This window comes from Pipistrellus kuhlii, unplaced genomic scaffold (genome assembly GCF_014108245.1).
Source record: "Pipistrellus kuhlii isolate mPipKuh1 unplaced genomic scaffold, mPipKuh1.p scaffold_m20_p_4, whole genome shotgun sequence".
Lineage (NCBI taxonomy): Eukaryota > Metazoa > Chordata > Mammalia > Chiroptera > Vespertilionidae > Pipistrellus > Pipistrellus kuhlii.
The window spans coordinates 38063074-38081681 of NW_023425540.1; the positions used below are offsets into that span (position 1 = coordinate 38063074).

Here is an 18608-nt window from a genome sequence, read left to right on the forward strand (position 1 = left end):
TGGAATGCTTTTAGCCTAAGAAAAGTTTTTTTTCTTTTACTGAATACAAGGTGTGTGTTTTTTTAATCTTTATAATTTCATTATTATGCACTTAACATCACATACCAACCTGTAAAGTACTAATGGGTCCTTACAGGCCTTATCAGGGAGTTGAAATTTCATGTACTTTACCATGTTATTTGTAAAAAAAAAAAATTTGAACAGATATAAAACATTTAAAAACTGTGGCAGACTCATTGTTAATGTGCAACATTAGATAGTGAAAGCAGAAACCTTAAGTTTTGCCTAATTCTTGCACTGAATTTAAATAATATAAAGTTAAATGTGCATTTTTAAATAGATTTTATTCCCCGTTTACTGCTTAACATAGAAGAACTATGCTTCACGTGGAGGGCTGACCAGCAGGCCTCGTTTCCGGTGGCAGAGAGGGAGGGAGGGAAGGAGAAGCACCTTACTGCGGCTGCGCGCTGCATTGTTCAAGCCACCGAGCAGCTCAGCAGTTGTGTCTGAACTTGGCTGCAGAGTGCTCTTTTGTTAAAGCACATGTAAAAAATCTCTGCCCAATTGCTTTGTGAGATGAAGCAATGCTATTTTTTATCCTATAAATATAGGCTAATTTAAAAGTTTTCCTACAAATATGAGTTTATATTGCTGCCTAAACTATCGTGTATGTAAAAAAGAGGCTTTTTAAAGGTAAGAGGGAGTCTGGATTATGTGTGTTAAATGTTTGTCCACGGACTTACATCAAAGACATATTCATGTGGAAATGTTCTCTTTTGCCCATGGTAAATGTATAGCTTGGCATTTGAGGAATTTAATTGAATTCCAAATTTATAAACGTTTCTCCCCTTCTCCATGCATTTATTATGACACTGTAAGGTGCATGTACAGAAAATACCTCTGAGATTGACACATTAAATACTTTATCAATGTTATTTCACACTGAATCTCAAACATTTGTTTTGAGGGATAGGGGAAAGTTTTTGTGTGTGTTTTTAAAGCCAGGTATAATTAAGATTGGCTTATTCTGGGGAGTTAAGGAAGGACCATGATAAATGACATATAGACATGTACAAAAGGGAAGTTTTGGTGTTTTGTTTCTTTTGCATGTTCTATGGTCATCAAAGAGTATATAACAAGTTATTCTAGCTTTTCCCAATACTAATTAAATTGGTTTTAAGAAGTCTCCATAATCACAGATGGCATTTTCCCTTCATCTGTTAACCAAAAGAAGTAACCAATATAACCCATATAGTGACTTCTGACTTCAACTTGGACAGAATCCTCACTGTGTCACTGAATTTCTTATTGTACTGTATGTATTGCCAAGGTTGAAACCATAATATGTAGTTTATGAAAAATTGAAGGCCACAGATCATTTTGCATGAGTAAAGCCCATTAGGATTAATGAAACTGACATGTTTTTTAGCCTTTCTGGTCAAATGAAAATTTTAATAGCAAACTGATTCACCATTTACTAGCTTTGTGCAATATTATAATGGTAGAAGCAAAACACTAGCACATTGTGCTTAGCTTTTAAGGATTGCTTTAACACTATCACATTACATGGGCAGTGTGCATAGTGTATTGTAAATGCCAACTCTTGCAAATTTACAATACTTAAGTATGCTAAGTTAACATCCTAAAGTATTAAAAGTACAAAGAAAAAAACTTAAGCAAGCATTTATAGCAATACTTTGAAATCTCCAATAATTGTTTTGACTGTTGCCTTTTGCTCTTTAGTGCAACTTTTCTGCATTGTAATTATTGTATTGCTTTGTATTTCATGTTTTTTACACTCATGACTTCAGAGTTAAGTACTTGTACACCAAGTATTGCAATCACCTTTCTCTTCTTGTACATGCAATGTAACAACATACAGTTTTGGTGCTTAACAATATTCCATTTTTTTCTTTAATAAAATATATTTATTGCATTTACCTAACTTTGTTTAACATTGGTGGGAGATACTGTCACTTCATTTCAAATAGAAGGAGCACAGCAAGTTACATACCTTTTATGTTGATCAGGATTCAGAGACTGTTTACCCCTATACTTCTGGCTCTTCCCAACGACTCTTTATTATGAAATATTTTCATAGCAGCTTTATACTAGTTCCAGCCTTATTCATATCATTTCTGTAACTATCCACATAGTTTGAAAAAAATGATTCCAAAATTGGAAGGTCTTTAAATGCCTTTCATGTTAGCAGTCAATTTGTGTTCATCTAATAAGGGGAGATTATCGGCTTTAATCAAATATAGGACTAGCTTAACTGGGTCCCGGCACATACTCTTACCCAACACTGACTTGATGAAGTCCCCAGCACACACACAGGTCTCAGGGAGGCGTCCTTCAATGGACTGAGGTCCCAGATGCTGCCAAACCCTACCTTTCCCCCAAGTCCTCATTTCCAAAATGATGGGCCGAACAGGATAAACGGGACTTTCCAGCTTCAGAATTCTGTATTGAGAAGTGAGAAATTTGCTGAAAGCGGTTTGGCTCAGTGGATAGAGCGTTGGCTTGTGGACTGAAAGGTCCCAGGTTTGATTCCGGTCAAGGGTATGTGCCTTGGTTGCAGGCATACCCCCTGTGGGGGGTGTGCAGAAGGCAGCTGATTGGTGTTTCTCTCTCATCGATGTTTCTAATTCTCTATCCCTCTCCCTTCCTCTCTGTAAAAAAAAAAAAAAAAAATTTAAATTTTTTTTTTAAGTCAGAAATTTCTCCCAGGAAGGGCCTTACTTCCATGTATTCTCTCTACAGATACATCAGCAACTAACCAGAGGGTTTTGAATACTAGTTTTTCCATAAAATGTACGTGATAGGAATGTTAGCCATATTGATAGAATATCATTTTCTGCCTCTTGAATTAAACTTACACACATTAATACAGACTCAACAGTACTTCAGAAGACTCCTAGTATCTAGTTCACCCTTTTGAAAATCATGGTGCTATTGGCTAGAGACGTGTTTATTGGGTGGACTTCTCTGTGAGGTTAGCCATCTTTCCTAAGACAGGTGAAAACCTCCTGAAAATCTAGGCCTGACTGGAATTCCTTACTCTTTGTGGCTTTGTTGCTTATCCTGACCTTGCTGAACTTCTATAAGCTGGTTGAAACCTGAGGAATTATTTGCTATAGGAAGCCCTTTGAGAGAGACTTAAAATTTTTGATGCAGCACTAGCTGGTTTGGCTCAGTGGATAGTGTGTCAGCCTTTGGACTGAAGGGTCCCAGGTTTGATTCCAGTCAAGGGCACATTCCCGGGTTGTGGGCTCAATCCCCAATAGGGGATATACAGGAGGCAGCCGATCAATGATTCTCTCTCATTGATATTTCTCTCTCCCCCTTCTTCCTTCCTCTCTGAAATCAATAAAAATATATATTTTAAAAACCTTTGTTGCAAAAATCCCTACATTCCTTCATATTCTGACAGTTACCGAAGGAAACGACATTTAACCATATTTCCCCAGCGCTCTGTCCCTCTGCCCAGGGATACCTTTTACACAAAGACCCCACAACTTTGTTGTACACCAGAAACTTGGTTCTCCTTCACTGTTATTAGCATTTTCTCCAGATCTCTCCACTAATAATCTTAGTCATTCACAAGTGTTCTTGCTCATCTTTCTCTAAACCTATTTGTCAACTGTTTAACTTCTAATAGGCTGATGTGATATTATTCTCCTGAGTTTATGCAGACCCATTTCCAATCGCAGCAGCCTCCAACTTTCACTTGCCTCCTCCATTTGCTCTTGCGATTGCTGTGACAGACACCATACACTCAGGCCACTGAGCTTCTTTCTGATCTCGGATTCTTCCTTGTCCCTAATTCCAAAGGCTAGGCCCTGCTGTACATTCAGTAGAGTCTAAGACTTTCTGCCTTCATTCTCCCTAAGGAAAACATGCTACAAGGCTTTCTTTGGGGTCTTTTCCAAGCCTTTCTATATGCTCATCTCATGTCTTTCCACCGGCATACGTGTCTGTCTAAAATGCTTATCAACACCCATCAAAAATCCATCGAGTGTTAATTTGGAAAGCAGGTGGGCAATGTATCTGGCTCCCTGTGTGTCAAAATTCTTTATCAGAACATTGGAAGAAAGGGAATAAGAAGGTTAAGATGCAAAATGAAAATTATACAAAGATTTGCCGGGACCGGTTTGGCTCAGTGGACAGAGCGTCGGCCTGCGGACTGAAAGGTCCTGGGTTTGATTCCAGTCAAGGGCATGTACCTTGGGTGCGGGCACATCCCCAGTAGGGGGTGTGCAAGAGGCAGCTAATCGATGATTCTCTCTCATCGATGTTTCTGGCTCTCTATCCCTCTCTCTTCCTCTCTGTGAAAAACCAATTATATATATATATAATTTTTAAAAAATTATACAAAGATTAACAATTTGAGGTACAAGAAAAGGGGTTAGGCCCAGCCGATGTAGCTCAGTGGTTGCACATCGATCTGTGAACCAGGAGTTCACTGGTTTGATTCCCAGTCAGGACACATGCCCAGGTTGCTGTCTCGATCTCCCATGTAGGGTGTGCAGGAGGCAGCCAATTCTCATCATTGATGTTTCTCTATCCCTTTCCCTTCCTCTCTGAAATCAACATATTTTTTTTAAAAAGAAAAGGGAAGGGAGTTAGATATTAAATTGTCCACATTGACAACTCTAAGTGGCAGAGAGGGATATGCTTTAAAATCCCTCCATTACTCCCCATAGCACCTTCACTATTAGCCCAGGGAGGTCCAACTCAGTGAGCACTTCCTAATCAGTCTCACTCTCTTCCGTGTATTTAAATGACCTGTGGAGTGACATTGCCCAATTTGACTTTTAAAAAAATTTTTTTTCAACTTATACCTCTTCTCAGAACTCTTGGTCTCTTGGGTGTTCAGCTGCCTGTTGATCTCATCATTCGGATGCCTCATACCTATTTCAAGTAGAACATATAAAAAATGGTTCTCTTGATCCAATCCTTCTCAGCTTTACGTTATCTTTCACAATTCATTCAGTTCTGCAATTTAGCACTTGGAAGTTATCCTTGCTGCTTTGCTCAACCTCATCTTCCACATTCAATCTATATCTAGTCCTATCAAGCTGAATTCCAGTTTACCTCTGACAAATCCACTGCTTTTTCCATCTCTTACTGCCCTCTGACCCAGAGCACCTTCGTCACAGCTAGACAACTACATTAGTCACAACATCTTTTCACTGCCATTCTTGTCTCCTTCCAACTTAATCTGCACCCACTAATGTCTCACTCCCCTGCATAAAGCCCTCCAGTTGCTTTCCATTGACTTAGGATAAAATCCCAAATCTTGAAATCCCAATTCATAAAAGAAATACAAATGATTAATGTGCATACTAAAAAAAAACACCTCTACCTCAATTGTAACAAGGAGAACATAATTAAAACAAAATGAGGTACCATTACACTTTGAAGAATGGTTAAAATTGAAACGATTGGCATTTTCGTGTTTAATCAAGGATTTTGAAGAAAACAGGAACTTTCATACACTACTAGTGGTAGTATAAATGGTATAACTATTGGAAAACTAGGCATTAGCTACAAAAGTTGGATGTATGCTTACCCTGCAATCTAGTTGAAATATGTATAGACTTGAACCAGGAGACATCTGCAAGAATGCTTATAGCAGCATTTTTCCTAACAGCCAACAACCATGCACTGATGGATAGACAGTTGTGGTATATTCCTAAAATGTGGTGTGTCCTACAATGGAGTGCCGTAGAACACTAAAAATGAATAGAGCTGCACAGTTCCGATGTGTCTCATAAAGTTGAGCAAAAGAAGCAAAAAAGAATAATACATGATTCCGGTCATATAAAGTTAAAAAAAAACACAACAGACAAAACTAAACTAGCATTTATACTATTATTTAAGCAGTAAAACTTTTTTAAAAGCAAAGGTATGATTACCATAATTAAAACCCTATGGTCACATTGGAGGGAAAGGAGAGCTTTGTGACTAAAATTCTGTGGAGCTGTCAAGCTCTTATTGGTTGGCCAGGGTGGTGATTAGGTGGGGGTCCACTTTACAATAACTCGGGTAAGTTTTACGTTTAATGTTACTGTATTTTTCTGAATAAGCAGTACATTTCCTAATAAAAAAGGTTTTAAAACTCTAAAATAGTGTTGTTCTATTCTGTAAATTGCTTCTAGAATTGAAGTTGCCGAATACGTTTTATACACAAAATACTTTGCATGCTTGCTCTACAAAACAATGACAATGAAAAAACCAGCTCATCTCAGACTTCTGCTCCACAAAGTTATATGCCTTTCCATCGGCTGTGTGTGTGTGTGTGGGCATTAAACTCCTTTTCTAGGTGTTCTACTATTTAGGTTTCTTGTGAGGAAGTAGATAGGAAAATCTTTAAAATTTTCATCAAATAAAGATATGCTACAGACAATAGGGTACTGAAGGCCTGGCATGGAGGCGGGCTGGAGGGGGTTTATGGGGGAGAAGGGGGACATTGTAATACATTCAACAATAAAGAATTATTAAAAAAAAAAAAAAGATTCTACAACATAGCAGTCATAGTGGTTAAGAGCAGGGACTACTAGCTGTGAATGTGGACAAATTCTGTGTGCTTCTGTTTGTTCATCTGCAATATGGATGGTTTCTACTTCATACAGTTGTGGTATGGGCTAAATGCATACATAAATGTTAGCTGTTATTCTGAAAATAGAATACCAAAGTTCTTCATATGCACAAATACACAAAGATTTCTGTAATTTGAAAGCAGGAACATCTGAATCTAGAGTAACCACTCCTGAAAAGTAGCCACAGTCTGAAAAGGCAGCAATAGTCATATACATTTCCTGTTGTAATAGAACAATTTCATTCACATATCTCAAAATGAATATTCTGCAATAAGCAACAGTTTAACAGAAAACCTTTATGTTGGCTCTTCATAGGAAGAATTGGGTGCAATGGAAAAATGCAGGAGATGGGATCCTAAAGAATCTAAAAAGTAATCCAAAAATATGTCAGTGAACTTTCCGTTAAATATGGTGGCTTCAAACATCAATACCTCTTTGTAAAGTCCTAACATGGCAATAAAGGAATTAAAAGAGAAAACTGTGGACAAGAAATGTCAGTAAGTGTTTGGAAGAGACCCAGGCCGTTCGTTGGTGGAGGGAGCTGACCTGAGTGCAGCCAGAAGCAAGCCAAGCCCTGAGGGGCCTTGCTTTGGGAGGCACTCTGTCCTTTGAAGGGTGGGGAAGAGAAATAAGTGTGGAAGGTCAAAAAGAAGTGATTGATCTCACTCCCATCTCCAGGCCCTCCTTCCCCCCTGCAAGATGCTAGAGGTTCATTCTCTGGATAAAATGAACCAGAGAAAACCTAGGCTCCTATAGCAGGCACAGGGGAGGGCAGTTAATGCTGCACACCGGAGGATTAAGTTAAAATCCTTCAGAATCACGGGGAACCTTAGCTAGGCACCTCCAGCCCCCAGATGAGTCTGGAAGATGCTTCTGTAGAAATTAAAACCCCCAGAGAAAAGGCCATCGTGAATGTGTGAGGAGAGATGGAGATTTACCAAACAGGGAAGCTGGTCTCCCATCCTATCATCCTACCCCCAAAGATACCAGTCAACCAGCCCCCCATTCCTGCCCCCGGGGCTCCCAGGGTCTCACTGCAGAAGATGAACAGACTACTCAGAATCATAGTTTCAGAACGTCTCTGCCCGAGGGATGGACTGGTTAAAACAACTAAAGAAAGTAACTCAGAAAACAAGACAATTTGGAGAGTAGGAGAAAAACATTAAAATTACTTTTGTCAGAAAAATAAGGTGAAATACTGCACTCATGATACAAGAATGTGTTGCAGCAAAAAGGAATAGTCTGAAAACAAGGAGTGACATGTAGAAATGAAAACTTTGACAGCTGAAGAGGGCATGGAAGGAATAAATGGTGATGGAAAAAATAAAATGCATTTTGAAAAATTCAACTTTTAGAGCTGAATAAATCGCTAAGGAGATGAACAATAGAAAAGAGGATTGATTTGGCTCATCAACAACTGATTGATGCCAGGAAGAAGAGAGAAGTGGAGGAGAGACCATTATTAAACAGTACAAGAAACTTACTGTTCTCTTCGCCACAAATTGAGTTGCATTTCTTTTCATGTGCAATAGGATTCTGAGAGGCCTCTGAGGAGTGTCCCTCCCAGTCAGATAGGAATTGGAAAAAAACGCTCCCTGATACGAGTGACCCTGAGGTACTGGGTTGGAAACAGAGTTTTTGGCAGAGCAGTAGGGGCAGAGCCAGAGTGGAGAAGTCTGCAGAGCAAATGGAAAATTGGGAAGAGGAGATAATTCGTGAGTATACAATTCTTTCAAAAAATTTTCCAGTGAAAAGAGAAATCAACCAATAGCTCAAGGATTAAGGGTGGGTATTTTTTATAGGTAAGAAACACTAAGTCATAGCAATATCTTTACAGACACAGCTCCCAGGGCAATGGAGACTAAGAAGAAAATAAACAAATGGGACTACACAAAGTTAAAAGCTGCACAGCAAAAGAAACCATCAACAAAACAAGAAAGCCCACTGCATGGGAGAATATTTTTGCCAATGACATTTCTGATAATGGTTTAATCTCCAAAATTTACAGAGAACTCATACAACTTAACAAAAGGAAGATAAAACAATCTAATCAAAATATGGGCAAAGGATCTAAACACACTTTTTGAAAGAGGACATACAGAAGGTCAAGAGATACATGAAAACATGCTCAAAGTCACTAATCATCCGAGAGATGCAAATCAAAACAACAATGAGATACCATTTCACACCTGTAAAAATGGCTATCATCAACAAATCAACAAATAAGTGCTAGAGAGGATGTAGAGAAAAAGGAACCCTCGTGCACTGCTGGTGGGAATGCAGACTGGTGCAGCCACTGTGGAAAACAGCATGGCGTTCCCTCAAAAAGTTAAAAATGAAACTCCCATTTGACCCATTAATCCCAAGACTATATCCCAAGAATCCAGAAATACCAACCAGAAAGGATATATGCACTCCTATATTAATAGCAGCACAATTTACAATAGCTAAGATTTGGAAACAACGTAAGTGACCATCAGCAGATGAGTGGATTAAAAAACTGTGGTACATCTACACAATGGAATACTACGTCACTATAAAAAAAGAAGGAACTTTTACCATTTGCAACAGCATGGATGGAACTGGAGAGCATTATACTAAGCAAAATAAGCAGTTGGAGAAAGATAAATATCACATGTTCTCACTCATATGTGGGATATAATGAACAACATAAACTTATGAACAAAAATAGATCCAGAGACAAATGATAAGAGAGGGGCAAGCAGAGACCAACCAAAAGACTTGTTTGCATGCATATTAGCATATTAATGGACACAGGCGCTGAGGCAGTGGGAGCTTGCCCAAGGTGGGAATGGCTGTGGTAAGGGGGACAACTGGGAAAAAAGACATCTGTAACACTTTAGACAATAATAATAATAATTTTTTAAAAAAAGAAACACTAAGGCATACTTATGTGCTGAGGTACTGATACAAAATAGATAAAAAGTAAAAGTGGCTTGAAATAATTGTATTATTGCTTCTTAGGTAAATAAGACCACTTATAATTAATAAAGGGAAACTGGGGAAGAAAATTATCCAATTCAGGCATCTCAAACATCTTTGACCTCAATGATGGGAATGATTTAAATTCAAAGGATTAGAGGAGGTTTATGGTTTTTCCCAAGTACCCACCTCAATTCTCCATAGTTATAGAATGTACATGAACACAGCCATTAGAGCTATTCTGGTCATGAATGGATTTTCTAGAAAAAGTTTCTCCCACAGTATTTTCACTGACTTCTTGTGTCACTAGTACACGGACTTGATTAGTCCACATTTAAGGTGGTACTTTTATTATCCACTTGTTCAACAAGTAATTTTTAAAAATATATATATTTTATTGATTTTTTACAGAGAGGAAGGGAGAGAGATAGAGAGCTAGAAACGTCGATGAGAGAGAAACATTGACCAGCTGCCTCTTGCACACCCCCTACCCGCAACCAATGTACATGCCCTTGCCCGGAATCGAACCTGGGACCTTTCAGTCCGCAGACAAGACGCTCTACCACTGAGCCAAACCGGCTTCGGCTCAAGTAATTTAACATTCAACAGGATCTACTACATACAGACAACGTGCCCTGGAGGATACACAGGTATCTGTAATTCTAGGGCACGGAAATAGGTTGAAAAGAAAAGCAAGTCTCCGCCCTCACAGTGCTCTGTAGCGGACATAAGTGTTAGACCCACCAACCAGCCCCCCAATGTCTGACACCCATCATGGCCATCAGGACAGGACCACGTGGCACAGAAACCACCCCGTTGGTAGGGGTAGGGCCTCACCTCCGTCCACACCTCCAGGATGTGCCATGGTTTGGTAATCCAGAGGTCCCCTCAGCGTGGGGTGGTTCTAACAACCTGAAGTCACCTTCCTTAAGTTACTGTCCTAGTTACTCTGCCAGGCAACCCAAAGGGCCAGGACCACCGCTGAATTACACAGCTGTCAGCTCTGTCTCCCCAAAACCACTGGCGCCAACATCACAGCGCTGTCCAGCCACCCCTGGGAGAGAACATCACAAGCCAGGGACCCGCTCCAGCTCAGGCTCTGAGGGCAGGTGTGAGATGCCAACGTGTGGTGTGAAAGGGCAAGAGTAGTGCTGGCCAAGCACAGGCGGGGCTCCCGGCAAGACCTACTTTACTCCCTGGCAATGGCTGCTTTGCTGGAAGAGTCTGATTCCACTTCAGTCAAGAATTTGCTGTTATGAATGTTCTCCCTGTGTAAAATATCTGCTATTTTAATAGCCATCAGGGAACGCAGACGAAGAGTGAAAGGAACAGTAATGACCAGGAAGCCTTTCCGAGTCACAGAGAACGCTCCTATCCAAGAAGAAATAATTTCACTCTGTTTTTGCAAATGCAAATAAGAATGGAAATTTAACATGGTCATTTTCACCATGGAATAGATTTTTCACTGCTGCCAAGTTCTACAATAATCCTAAATGCCTCTCCTTCATTCCTGCGCTGAGGATTGGTCCACAGCAGGTCAGAATTGAGAACTGCTGCCTTTCAGCTAGATTCCAGCCATTAAAAGCTTTAATTTTTTTTTTTTGTTTGTTTGTTTTTTGTTTTTTTAAGTGCTGCAGGCTAAGAGCTTGGATTTAGGATCTGGCTTTAGGCATCTAGCGGTCTTAGGCTGCATTTTTTTTCTAGAGAATTATGAGTGAGTGCCATGAAAGAGAGAGACTCCTGGAGGGAGGCGATTTTTAGTTCTGCTCTGGCTGTGTGAGTTTAGGCTAGTCACTTACCTTCTCTGGGCCTCAGTTTCCTCCTTTGAGAAGTTGGATAGGAGAATCTGAGGTCCCTTCCAGTTCCCATGATGTCAACCAAAATAAGTCACTCTGGTGGTCTATGAAAGAAGAAAGTGCCCTACAGCTTTCTAATTTCTGAACAGAACATTTAAAAGGAGAATGGAACCTACTCTCTGAGTGGACACACGCCTCCTGGGCAGAGGGAAAGAAGAAATGTCTTTTAAGAAGCCCGATATGCCAAAAAGAGCTGCCTGCCACCATGCATTTGCCTTTGTTGCCGAACCAGCTGGCTCTCAGGAATCCACAGGGCGCTGGGGGGAGAAAGCCAGGAAAGCCCGGCCTGCCTGATTCCTACTTCGGCCCCAAAGCAGTTCTTTGTTCTGAGGTTTACCAAAACCAGAAGACAAATTATTTTCCTACGAATTCACACAAACAGCCCAGAAACTAAAGTGCTTTCTAGAATACTTGTTCCCTGGCTGGATAGTTGTTGGTTAGAGCACCGTCCCAATACATCAAGGTTATGGGTTTGTTCCTGATCAGGGCACATACAAGCATCAACCAATGAATTATTAAATAAGTGTAACAACAAATTTACGTTCCTCCCTCTCTCTCTCTCTCTCTCTCTCTCTCTCTCTCTCTCTCTCTCTCTCTCATCTTTATCTCTATCTCTATCTCTATCTCTTTCTCTCTCAACTTAAAAAAGATTGTTCTATTTGGTTCACCAACCTTTTTTTGGTATCATGGCCTCACAAAACTTGTCTGCTGCCCATTATGTATTTTCTTCAGGCTTCAAATTTTATAGTCAAGAGCTTACAAAATGTTTCCCTAGTAGCTTTGAGAAATTATTTAAATATAATTTGTACCCATATAAAGTGTACAATTTGATAAACGTTGACAGTTTTGCACATGTGTGAAACTGCCATCACAATCAAGACACAGAACATTTCACCACCAAGAACTAACTCCCTTGTACCTTTTTGTGATCCATAGATAACCACTGACCTGCTTTTTGTCACTACAATAGATTAGTTTGCCTTCTCCAGAATTTTGAATAAGTGGCATCAGATAGTATATACTCTTGTGTCTGGCTTCTTCCATTCAATGCCATGAAATTCATTCCTGTTGCATGTATCAGTAGTTTGTTCCTTCTTGTTGCTAAGTAGTAGTCCACTGTATAGATGGTGTTACATTTTGTTTATTCATTCATCTGTTACTGGGCATTGGGTTATTTCCAGTTTAGGGCTCTTGTGAGGACATGTTTTTATTTCTTTCAAGTAAAGGAGCAGGATGTCTGGATCATTTGCTGGGCGTGTGTTTAAAGAAAGTTCACAAAATGTCCAGACAACAGTAAATGACCGCCAGGCACACCTTTGCCCTCACATGAGAGAAGCCTTTGTTTCTTTCTAGAGGCGCTGAATAAGGTATAAAGCATTCCTCCCATTTGCAGAGGAGGAAACTGTGGCCTGGGGAGATGAAAATACGTCCACAAGAGAGCGGCAGGCACGTTAGAGGTGTTGGCAGGTCACGTGTGTGAAGAGTGCTGCACGGCCAATGAGCATGTCGAGTGCTTCATGGAAGGACAAGATTGGCTGCCCAGCGCAGGGGCCCAGCTCACCTATGGATCATCCTGGTCAGGAAGGATCTAAGCCTCACTTAAACCTGATGGCATGGCCTTCTCTGCCTAGAATACAGGGGGGGGGAAACAGTTTTAGCATGACTTCGGATAAAGCCCTAAAACCATGGTCAGCAAACTGTGGCTCACGAGCCACATGCGGCTCTTTGGCCCCTTGAGTGTGGCTCTTACACAAAATACCACGGCCTGGGCAAGTCTATTTTGAAGGAGTGGTGTTAGAAGAAGTTGTTTAAAAAATTTGACTCTCAAAAGAAATTTCAATCGTTGTTGCTATTTGGCTCTGTTGACTAATGAGTTTGCCGATCACTGGCCTAGAAGCCCCTGAACCTTACCAGGCCCGTGTGAAGACAGCCACTTCTCCGAGGCCAGCGCTGCCCACTCAGGGAGCTGGGCCACACCGTATGGGCACAATTTACACCTTCTATGAATGCACAGCCACTAGAAATGAGTTTGGCTTGAATTCATTTAAGAGGAATCCAGTGTGGAAATATTTGTTCATGTTTTCATTCTTGTTTGCAATAAAAATGGAATAAAATAAATGACCACATCTCCTCCTAAATCCAAAACATAAGCCTAACAAAATTTTGATTAAAAACAATAAGTTTGCTCTCTATTGTCAATAGTATGCATGATTTTTGGAAGGATATTTGTAAAACCATCTTTAGCAATAACAGTGAATCTTATTTCAGATGGGATGGCATTTTAAGTGTTGCAATCAAGCAGATGTGGGGATAAAGGGGAGAGATCAACCAAAGAACTTGTATGCGTGCATATAAGCATAACCAATGGACACAGACACCAGGGGGGTGAGGTCATGAGTGGGAAGGGGGATGGCAATGGGGCAATAAGGACACTTAATCAATGAAGAAAAAAGGACCAATAAAAACGAATATGAATATTTAAAGGGGAAAAAATATGTTACTTGAAGGCGCATAACCATAACCCAACAGCAAATAAAATTAGTTTCATTTCTCTCAGAAAAAAACAACTTTGAGAGTTTGTGATACAAAAAGGGTATGTTATTAAGTCTTTCTCTGTATGCCTTTTTCTTGACACACCCAGAGGAAAAAAAATTGGAATGAAATTCAAAAATTCTTTGAACCAAAGAACAAAGAGGAAGAAATGGCAGCTTACTGAAAAGCATTGCATTTATCGCATTTACAAATGTGACGTGTTTTTTTTTTTCAAAGGCAGCCCAGGTTCTGCAGAGAAAACAAAGGCCCCGTCATCATTGAAGTCGCTTTTATAGCTTGAAGATTAAGTTGCATCTCAAAAGCGTTCCTGTGGTTTTCATGCTTTAAACGTGCTACAGGTTTTTAAGGAACCCGTAAGTACTCTGGCTCTGGAGACACTGCCTGCTCCAGTCGGCAGCAACAATTGTCTTGGTACTCAGACAAGGTGGGACCAAAATCTTCCTTTTGTTTTTATTTTTATATTTAGAACAGCAAGTAGAAGGGAGTTCTTAACTGGAGAATGAATATGGCAAAGGCTAAGAAGATTCTTTACTGACACCCCCTTATTTGATCCTGACTCCATAAACCCCAGGATCATCCCTGAGTACGCCTATTGACTGCTGTCAGAGTTACTGCCAGCTTGTTTAGCTTCCAAAAGGTGTCGCTGAGGTCCCTGGGTCCACATGAGCTGGCCTAAGCTGGCACAAGAAGGGCTGTGTTAAGAGCACAGTTCAGAACTCCTCACATCGTTCCCCCATCAGATATGAAGCAGACCGTGCAGGAACATTATGGAGATACGTAAGGCTACACCATGTTAACATCAATTAGGTCCTGGGGGTCCGAAGCCCAGAAGCCCAGCAGCCCCAGGCAATCAGAAGGTGGCCTCACATTTGGATGTGAAGTAGTTCATTTCCTGGTTAGTAGAAGATATAACAAAGGATTTGTTTGTAAGCCTGAACTATGCTTGGTAAGGATCCTACTGATTTAGTATAAAATTAAATGACAGTTAATCAATTTGATTATCTGCCAGCTCTTCTCCAGGTCATTTGGACCTTTCGACCTCCATTTCTCCCTGCACACCCCTTTCAATATCAGGGCTCTCTAGGGCTCTGGTCCTGTTGTCTTCACCCACTCTGATTTCATCTCATGGCATCACCAACCACCTATTTTCTGGTAATTTCCAAACCCATTTCTCTAGCCAACACTCCCTTCCCAATCTTCAGACTCATAAGACTTCTGGAGAAGTACCTCCAACTCAACAAACAGAACTTACATTTCTTCCAACCCAATCTGGAAATCTAGAAGTCCTCCAGCTACCAAGCCCTACAAGCTCTATTGGTGGTGGGTACATTGTTGCAGGCCATTGTTTGGGTGTGCAAAGAATATGACTTCGTTCTTCTCTGTTTTGTTCTAAAACATGTTCTGCATCAGAAACATTGGTTTTGTCTGTTCAAGATAAACTCAACCAATGAGGGTTTCCCACCTCCTCTCTGGGGTTCCAACTAGGTTTCATGTAGCATCAGAGTCCTTGGAGAGCTGGGAGAATGGTGGGTTCTGGTTCCTTGTCCACCTCTCTCAGTGCTGGCCACTGGCATCTTTCTGCACCAACATCCACTGATCTCGTCTTTGGTCCCAAGTGACTCTGTCCTAATTCACTGGCTCCTTGGTCAATAACTTTGCACCTGCTAGAGAGAGTCAGGCAGGGAAACATTGCAGATGCCTCCCTTTGCCACTCTGGGCTCCTAAGAAACTTGTTAGAGACTCCCTTAGTTTAGACACACTGTGTCACCATTTCTCCTCAGCATCTGCTGCATCCCCCTGGTCCAGGGGATACCTGGAAACTGAGGCATGGGTGTCTTCTGCTATTCAATTCTCAATCCCGTGGGGTTCACCTATTTGTCCCTGACTTAAGGCTGGTGTGTTAGAGGGAGGGGGCAGTGCTCAGGGCTTTTTCTTAGTAATACTACCTTCTCATTATCTTGTTTCCTTCATTTCCTCTTTCTTATCACATGAAAGTTGTTGTTTTCATCTGATTTGAGAGAAGAAATCCAAAAGTAGAGAATTGACTTTCTCATTACTGCACTAACAACCCAGTCCTGAGGGGCAGGGAATTGAATGCTTTGGCTGTTGTCTGAATTGGTTGTAAGGAGAAGGAAAAGGATTAATAAATGCCAGGAAATAAACAGATTAAAAATTCTAAAATGGCATCCCATCACATACCTTTTGAATATATCTCATAATTAGTTCAGCTGTTTTCACATTGTTTTTAGTTTGTTTTGTTTTTTTGTTTTTGTTTTTGTCTTTTACTTGAACTTCTACAATGAAAAAATGAGTTATCTAGAATCCTGAATCTGTTCTTGCAGAACGTTTCTTAGTTCAATCTCCTCCCCACCCTGCAAGATTTTCTGAGATATAATTGGCATATAATATTGTACAAGTTTAAGGTATACAATATACAATTATATATATAATTACCACAATAAAGTTAGTTAATACCTCCATTAACTCAAAGAGTCAAATTCATTCTTGATACTGTGGCCAGTGATTTGCTTTCTCTAAAATGTAAATCCAATCATGTTACTTCCCTCCTCCAAGGTTTCGGAGACTTTCCACTGCCTTTAGAGAGTCAGAACTGCCATGGACACGAAACAAGGTCTCGATCTGGAATGTGCCCACCTCATCTGCTCGGGTGCCCCAAGCTAAGCCACTGATGGGTCCACCAGGGAGTTAGACCGCATTTGAGGGTATGGCCCTGTGCTCTTGTGATGCACCCTTTCCCCTCAGCTCTCTGGCCATCACCAGAATTTTCTAAGTAGACATCTATTTATCTTTACATCTCAGCTCAGATGTCACCACTGATGGACTAACTCCTTCCTTTGTAAGTCAGTGGAAGCAATGACTCCTTTTATCACAACACACATTGCTGCACATATTGAACACATATGCTTTCTTCACTAGACTGTTTATTGCGAGAAGGGACTATGTCTTAGATCTTTGCGTTCCCAGTGCCAAGTGATATTGTAAGTGCTCACAGAATGTTTCAACTGGCGGGGGAAGCGCTACACTCTGTGTTTGTCTCACATACCCCTGTGGGTTCCTGAGCCATCCCGATGGCACTATCCAACAGCTGGTGGACTAAGTCAAGGTTAAAATTTACATTGGGCATCCCCTTTTCTAAGACAGTAAGCATATTCAGTTGTTCAACACATTTATTCAACAACTTTTTTTTTTTTGTCCAAAGCATGTGCTAGGTGTTCGAAATATTTCATTTAGAAATATTTTCCTCAGGGTCAGTTAAAACATTTTTTGAAAATTTCAGGAAAACTTAAAACATCCAGAGCCTATCCAGATTTGGATTATAATAGGTAGTGTGGAGAATTTGGTAACTGGGTATTAATCAATCCTATGCACCCCTAATATTTAATTAGTAGTCTCAAGTTCAAGAAGAAGGTGGTGGTATAAAAGAGAAAAGAAAAATATGCCAATGCTTAAACTGTGACATATCCATAAAGCATAACTCTGAAGGAGTTAAAGGGGGAGATGTAGGTCTATTTGTACCAACTTGGCCATAAACGAAATTAAGTAAAAAGTAGCAATTGTAGAACAAGACAAGCCATATAAAATTTATACGCTCCCTGCCCCTCTAACAACTAAAAATATCTATCAACAAATATATTTTGTATATAAATGGATATAAAATGTTGAAAGGACACATATTAATTAGATTATGGTAGCAATTTCTAGGGATGAAACTGAGAACTTTAGAGTAACTTTTGCTTTATCTGTACTATTAAAAAACATTTGCAAAAAAAGTAATCATGTAAGAACCACTTGCATAATTAAGTTTTTTCCCCCCTAAAAAAAGTAGAGAAGTAGTGCATTACATATTCAAAGACAATACTTCTGTAACATGGAGAATACTTTTTCTCATTAAGTGATATATTGTGAATTTAAACTTTTGTACCTGTACCTGCCTTCTTATAAAAGGCCTGCCGTTCCTAGTTGGGACACGATGGAGTGGATTAGCAGGCAGAGGACCTGTGTTCTATTCCTTGTTCTGCCTCTTACTTGGCCAATCACTTAATCCTGCTGAGTCTATGAAATCTATAAAATGGGATAACAAATACGGTTAAGTCACGACATTGCTGTGAACTTGTGGGATGGCCATGCACCATGGACTGTGACGTTCTATGTTTTACACTATCATATATAACGGGATTTTAATGCACAGAACGTACTCTAGATAAAGGCTCTGCTAAAGGAGACCAAGATTAATCACTAAGTAGAAAAATATGAACAAAGGTGGTTTAAAAGTCAGTTTATTTGACAATTCACAAGTGATTTGTAAGTTTTATGGATTATTTGGAGCCAAATTTGAAAACCAGTAGCTCCGTTTATTCCTGGAATGTCTGACATGCTCTAATTCACCTAAGTAGTGCAAGTCATGTCTACTCGAGGAAATCAAGCTAATTTTAACTTAAACTAGACATAAAAATCAAATAACAAATACAAGGAGTATTTTGTTGTTGTTGTTGTTGTTTGAGCTTATTTCTACCAGAGATAATTTGTATACAGTTACCTGTTTATGAATCAATATAAAAAGAAGAGGAAGACAACAGAAATGTTAATTCTCTGAACTTTCTATGGCAATGCGAACACAAAATCACCTGGT

At 40.0% G+C, this 18608-nt stretch overlaps 1 protein-coding gene across 1 annotated transcript in view; it reads left to right on the forward strand.

The window, feature by feature from the left end:
* The window catches only part of JMY (junction mediating and regulatory protein, p53 cofactor), a 59229-nt gene extending 46182 nt beyond the window's left edge, over positions 1 to 13047 (forward strand). The window contains exon 11 of the mRNA XM_036410983.2: positions 12798 to 13047. The gene's annotated coding sequence lies outside the window, so the exon portion shown is untranslated. The remainder of the gene's footprint in view (positions 1 to 12797) is intronic.
* The last annotated feature ends 5561 nt before the right edge of the window (positions 13048 to 18608 follow it).